The 6,386-nt window shown below is 43.9% G+C and overlaps 1 protein-coding gene across 6 annotated transcripts in view; it reads right to left on the bottom strand.

Annotated features, from left to right (window-relative positions):
* Positions 1–1,888, bottom strand: part of ZNF383 (zinc finger protein 383) — a 23,716-nt gene extending 21,828 nt beyond the window's left edge. The window contains exons 1-2 of one of the 6 annotated variants that reach the window (XM_037730718.1): positions 1,610–1,710; positions 476–543 (exon numbers count right to left, since the gene is read on the bottom strand). The gene's annotated coding sequence lies outside the window, so the exon portion shown is untranslated. Of the gene's footprint in view, positions 1–475; positions 544–1,555 lie in introns of all 6 variants that reach the window. The other 5 variants (XM_037730719.1, XM_017506495.2, XM_017506494.2 and 2 more) reach the window with 5 other exon arrangements.
* Between the last annotated feature and the right edge of the window lie 4,498 nt (positions 1,889–6,386).

Raw genomic sequence — 6,386 nt, 5'->3', positions numbered from 1 at the left:
AGTGAATATTTTATAGAAAGAAGTAAAAGAGACTAATGGGGTAATGGTGCCAGGCACAGTGGCTCACGCCTGTCTTCCCAGCACTTTGGGAGGCCGAGGCAGGTGGATCACAAGGCCAGGAGTTCAAGAGCAGCCTGGTCAAATAGTGAAACCTCGTCTCTACTAAAAATACAAAAATTATCTGGGCATGGTGGTGGGCACCTGTATTTCCAGCGACTTGGGAGACTGAGGCAGGAGAATTGCTTAAACTCAGGACATGGAGGTTGCAGGGAGCCGAGATCATGCCACTGCACTCCAGCCTGGGCAACCGTGCAAGACTCATAAAAAAAGAGAGAGAGACTACTGGGATCTCTATGTCCACTCCAAAGCTTCTTATTATTTTCTTGAATAGAAACTTCTAAGAACCAGGTCACTGTTGACTCTATGTTAACCACAACTATCCAGAGAAGAGAAGCAAAAAGGAAACCTAATGCACCTTGTATTTGGTTTAGTCAACAGCCATTCTTCATTCCTCCTCTGGGTAACTCTCTGAAGAGGGCAGAGCTGAAGAAGAAGAAGGGAATCATGGGATGCCAGGCCTTTCTTGTGGCCCCCAGACTGACCAGATCAGAGGTCATTCTGGATCTATATCTACTGTCTGTGAAGAGAAGCAGGGATGGGGGACATGTAAGCTGTCCTGAGCATTCTTGGTATCAAAGGAGTGAGGTCTCTGCTCTGTATGAGAATCTGTCCTGACCTCACAGGGAGAGCTGGAGTCACAAAGACAGTCACAAGCACCCCATACCCAATGCTGCAGTCACTCACTCACCACAGGAACCCACATACACCTCCACAGGCATACCTCACCCAAACAATAACACTTTATTACGGTGGCACAATCACTGTCCCACATCTACCCTGAGAATACACAGTCACACCTGCATGTTTATAGACCCCTCAAACACAGCACCATTCAAAACCAGAGTGCTACAGATAGTCACAATACCACACTCACTACTGAGGCACACAAAGTTACAGTTCCCCCCTTCCCAGGACCCTTATTGAGCACTACACACAATCACACATGCAAAATAACACAATGATCGTTAGGACACACATATTGTCACCCCAGCAAAATTACACGCACTTGCTAACCACAGACACAATGCCACATAAAGTTACACGGTCATACTCTCATATTCTCACTATGTCACTTAGTGAGGCATCCAGTACACTTAGTGCTGCTAATAGTCATACAAACACAATTACAAACGCACTCTTCAGAATAACACAGTTAGTCTTCATCACCAGATTTTCTCCACACACCCTCCACAATGTCACGCAAAGTTACAGTCACACACAATCACAGTCCCACCATGGGGCAGTCACACACACACGGCCTTACATTGTTACAATCACACAACTACAACGAGGATATACAATCACACCCGCGCACACAGCGAGGCACAGTCACATAAACTCACACTCGATCACACTCGATCACACTCACACACGGAAGCCCACGCCTCGCGCCCGCCTCCCCACCATTCCCTCCAACAGCCCGACCAACTCATACATGTCCGACACTCCAGACCACCTGGTCAGTCCCTTCAAACTCCCAGGCACGCACCTGCGGACCCAAGCCGAGCCCGCAACGACCCAGGACGTTCACCGCGCGCTTCCCATGCCCTGGAGGCCTAGGGTCCAGCAGGCAAATGAAGGGGCTGCCCTGGACTCGGGGGCCCTCTGGGAAATGCAGTCCAGAGTAGTACCGCACCGAGAAGATGGCGTCCAGTTTTTCGGGTTTCTGCCGCTGCACAGCTCGGGGACATCCCTGCTCCCCACTCCGAACGGCTACCCCGTGTCTCCGTGATTCAGACACAGGATCAGAGTGAAACTGCCATAGGACGCTGGCCCTGCACCACGAAGACAATCTTCCTCCATGGTACCAGCCAACCCCAGAGAGTTCCTTGAGAAAGAGGAAAAGGTCGCCGCTTCCGGCCAGACGTAGATTAGAGCCGCAAGGATTCTGGGAACTGTAGTCTGGAGCCAAAAAGGGTGAGGCGCCGGGGCTAGTGGAAGGAGATCGCTTCAACGCCCCGAGCCGACCCACTGTGCAGAGCGCACCCAGGGTCCCGGACTCTTCTAGGCGTTACAACCCACTCTGAGAATGCTAGACTGATTAAATCCTCATTTTTGCCTTCATCCGTGAATGAGCCACATATTGTGATTGCATTTGTATGAAATATTTAAAATTGGCAAATAGGCAAATCTAAGGACAAGGAGTAAATTAAGACTTTTTTAGGACTAGCAGGATTAGGGGGAACTGAGTGATTGCTAATAGATAAAAGGTTCCTTTTGGGGGTAATGCAAAGCTTCTTGAATTAGATAACGATGTTTGCACAACTTTGAATGCACAAAAAATAATTGAATGGTACACCATAAATGAGCTAATGTTATGGTTTGTAAATTATATTTGTGTGCCTGTTTTTTTTAAATCAACTTTACTGAAGCATAGTTTAAATATAATAAAGCGCACTCATTTTAAGTGAGCTGCTTGATGAGTTTCAACAAATGTCTAAATCCTTATCACCACCATCATAATCAGGATACAGAACATTTATTAAAATTTAAAAATAATTAAGCTTTTTATCTAAATTTTTGTGGGTTCATAGTAGGTATATATATTTATGGGGTACATGAGACGTTTTGATACAGGCATGTAATGCATAACATATGTAAAATGGGGTCTCTAACCCTCAAGCATTTATTCTTTGCGTTACTGGATATAGAATGTGTGTGTGTGTGTATGGTTTTTTTTTTGAGACAGAGTCTAGCTCTGTCGCCCAGGCTAGAGTGCAGTGGCACAATCTCAGCTCACTGTAACTTCCGCTTCCTAGGTTCAAGTGATTCTCCTGCCTCAGCCTCCCGAGTAGCTAGGATTACAGGTGCCTGCCACCACAACTGGCTAATTTTTGTATTTTTAGTAGAGAGGGGGTTTTGCTGTGTTGGCTAGGCTGGTCTCAAACTCCTGACCTCGTGATCCGTCCACCTCGGCCTCCCAAAGTGCTGGGATTACAAACATGAGCCACCGCGCCCAGCCGGATATAGAATACTTTTATTCACCACAGTCCCCACCACAAATTTCCCCATGACTTTGTTAAGTCAATCCCCACATCCCCATCCCCACATCAGGCATCTACTGATTTACCTTCTTCTGTCACTAAAGGTTCATCCTACTTATCTAGAGTTGATCAGAGGTACATTTGTTTGGTCTGTCTTCTCTCTCTCAGCGTGATGTTTTTGAAATTTATGCTGTTTTCTATATTAGTCTCTCTATATGATTTCTGAATAGCATTTCTTTTTTTTTTTTTTTTTTTTTGAGAGTTTCACTCTTGTTTCCCAGGCTGGAGTGCAATGGCGTATCTTGGCTCACCGCAACCTCTGCCTCCAGGGTTCAGGTGATTCTCTTGCCTCAGCCTTCCAAGTAGCTGATACTACAGGCATGCGCCACCATGCCTGGCTAATTTTGTATTTTTAGTAGAGATGGGGTTTCTCCGTGTTTGTCAGGCTGGTTTCAGAACTCCTGACCTCAGGTGATCCACCCACCTCGGCCTTCCAAAGTGCTGGGATTATAAGCATGAGGCCACCAAGCCCAAGCTTACTGCTCCTTTAAACTCAGACATGATTATAAATTAGCACAAAGCACTGGTAAAAGTTGTAGAAAGGTTTTTCAAAAGACAATAACAACATAAAATCCTGCTGCAATGCTAATTAATGGTGTCCAAATAATTTGTTTACTTAAAATAAGGGATTATTGCTATAAAATTAATTAAATTAGTATGGTGGCTTGACTGAGGGCAGGAGCCCATTGTTAACTGCATCTTTTCAAATCCCTTGTATCCTTGTGTTTTAATGTGGTTGTGTCTAACATCAAAGACTAGGTAAAATTTAAAAGAGATAATAGGGTATTTCAAGCAAGAAAAATGAGAGCAAACACAGAGAAGAATGTTTAAGACCATACTAATCACTTGAATGGGGATGTGAAAAATAACATATAAAAGTAGAATTTTGGTGCTGAATTGAAGAGCATAAGATCAAATGTCTCTTTTTACAGATAAACTAATGCAGAGTAAGGAAATTCTAGTCCCTCAGTATATCAATCTTGCGGGTAGATAGAGGGTAGAGAACATCTGGGCACAGTCACTGACACCTATAATCCTGGAATTTTGGGAGGCTGAGGCAGATGGATCATTTGAGGCCAGGAGGTTGAGGCCAGCCTGGGCAACATAGCAAGACTCTGTCTTTAGTGTACTTTTGGAACTGATTAAAATCTAAGAATCAGGTGGTAGAAAAGAAGGGCAGAGTAGCACAGAAAAGATAAACATTTAAAAATTTTAAAAATCAGCTGGGTGTGGTAACATGGGCCTGTTGTCCTAACTGCTCAGGAGGCTGAGGCCAGAGAATCCCTGCAGCCCCTGAGGTCAAGGTTGTGGTGAGCTATGATCACATCACTGCACTCCAGCTTGGGTGACAGAGTGAAACTCTCTCTTAAAAAAAAAATGGCCAGGCCAGGTGGCTCATGCTTGTTATCCCAGGACTTTGGGAGGCTGAGGCAGGCAGAACACCAGTTCAGGAGATCGAGACCATCCTGGCTAACACAGTGAAACCACGTCTCTACTAAAAATACAAAAAATTAGCCAAGCATGGTGGCACCCGCCTGTAGTCTCAGCTACTCAGGAGGCTGAGGGAGGAGAATCACTTCAACCTGGGAGGTGGAGGTTGCAGTGAGCCGAGATGGCACCATTGCACTCCAGCCTTGGCAACAAGAGTGAAACGCCATCTCAAAAAAAAAAAAAGTAGAAATGACAAGGATGTATTATGTATTATTTATTGAGAAACTACTTTGATCCAGTCACTATATGCTAGGGACTTTAAGTACTGCATATAATTTAATTTTCATAGAAATTCTGTATATACATATTATTCCCATTTTATAAAGAAACAGATGCAACTGGTTCAAAGAATAAACCTGTACTGAACTTCACAATCTCTCTCCCAAACAATTATATCTACCTTATCCTTTGTCACTCAGTGAATCACCATAGATTTCTCCTGTGAGCCTCTTACTACTTAGCGTACAATTCTAAGTGACAAGCAATCATACCAAATTAACTAATTATCTCAGTAAGCTCTACTGTCCTGGCTGGGCATGGTGGCTCATGCCCATAATCCCAGCACTTTAGGAGGCCAAGACGGGTGGATCACTTGAGGCAAGGAGTTCAAGACCAGCATTGCCAATATGGCAAAACCTCATCTCTACTAATAATACAAAAATTAGCCAGGCGTGGTGGCCCACACCTGTAATCTTAGCCACCTGGGTGGCTGAGGCAGAAGAATCAGTTGAACCCAGGAGGCAGAGGTTGCAGTGAGCCCAGATGGTACCACTGCAATCCCGCCTGAGCAACAGAGCAAGACTCAGTCTCAAAAAAACAAAACAAAACAAAACAAAAACAGGGATCCATTATCCCAAATGGCTATCCTCACACTGCTTGAAAATTTTCGTTTTCTCTTTGGCTAGAGAAAGAGAAAAAAGACAAAGAAAAGAAAAAAAGGAAATTTTCACTTAGGCTGGGCACAGTGGTTCATTCCTGTAATCCCAGCACTTTGAGAGGCAGAGGCAGAGGCAGGTGGATCACTTGCAATCAGGAGTTCGAGACCAGCCTGTCCAACATGGCAAAACCCCATCTCTACTAAAAATATAGAAATTAGCCGGGCATGGTGGCCCACACCTGTAGTCCCAGCTACTCGGGAGGCTGAGGCAGGAGACACACTTGAACCTGGGAGGTGGAGGTTGCAGTTAGCCATAGCCTGGGTGACAGAGTGAGACTCCATCTCAAAAGAAAAGAAAATTTTCATTTAGTCTTTGGCTAGAGTCACAGAAAAAAAAAAAAAAAAACGCAGAAAATTTTCATTTGGTCTGAGTGCAGTGGCTCATGCCTATAATCTCAGCACTTTGGGAGGCTGAAACAAGAGGACTGGTTGAGCCCAGGGAGTTCAAGACCAGCATGGGCAACATAATGAGACCTCATCTTTAAAAAAGAAAAGAAAATTTCTTTAAACTGTGGTTCAAAAGAAAAAAAAAAAAAACTTTGTAAAGAAAAGGGAAAGATCTTTAAAAAAACAACAACAACAAATAATAAAACAATCACTCTAGAGAACTTTGAGATTGCCATTTGAACCTAGCTGTGAGTTATCTCAGCTGCCTTTAACTATGTTATAAGACCAAATGAATTGAGGAAATAGCTTTTAACTACAGGAAAAATAAAAAATTTGAAGAAGCACTTTAGAAGGCTAAGAATGCCAAAGATAGATATTATTATTTCAAATTTTGTGCTTGTGGTTTT

The sequence above is a fragment of the Cebus imitator genome, unplaced genomic scaffold (genome assembly GCF_001604975.1).
Source record: "Cebus imitator isolate Cc_AM_T3 unplaced genomic scaffold, Cebus_imitator-1.0 Scaffold356, whole genome shotgun sequence".
In the NCBI taxonomy this organism is placed as follows: domain Eukaryota; kingdom Metazoa; phylum Chordata; class Mammalia; order Primates; family Cebidae; genus Cebus; species Cebus imitator.
Note: the sequence above shows the minus strand (reverse complement) of the source record. Positions and strands in the feature narration are given on the sequence as shown.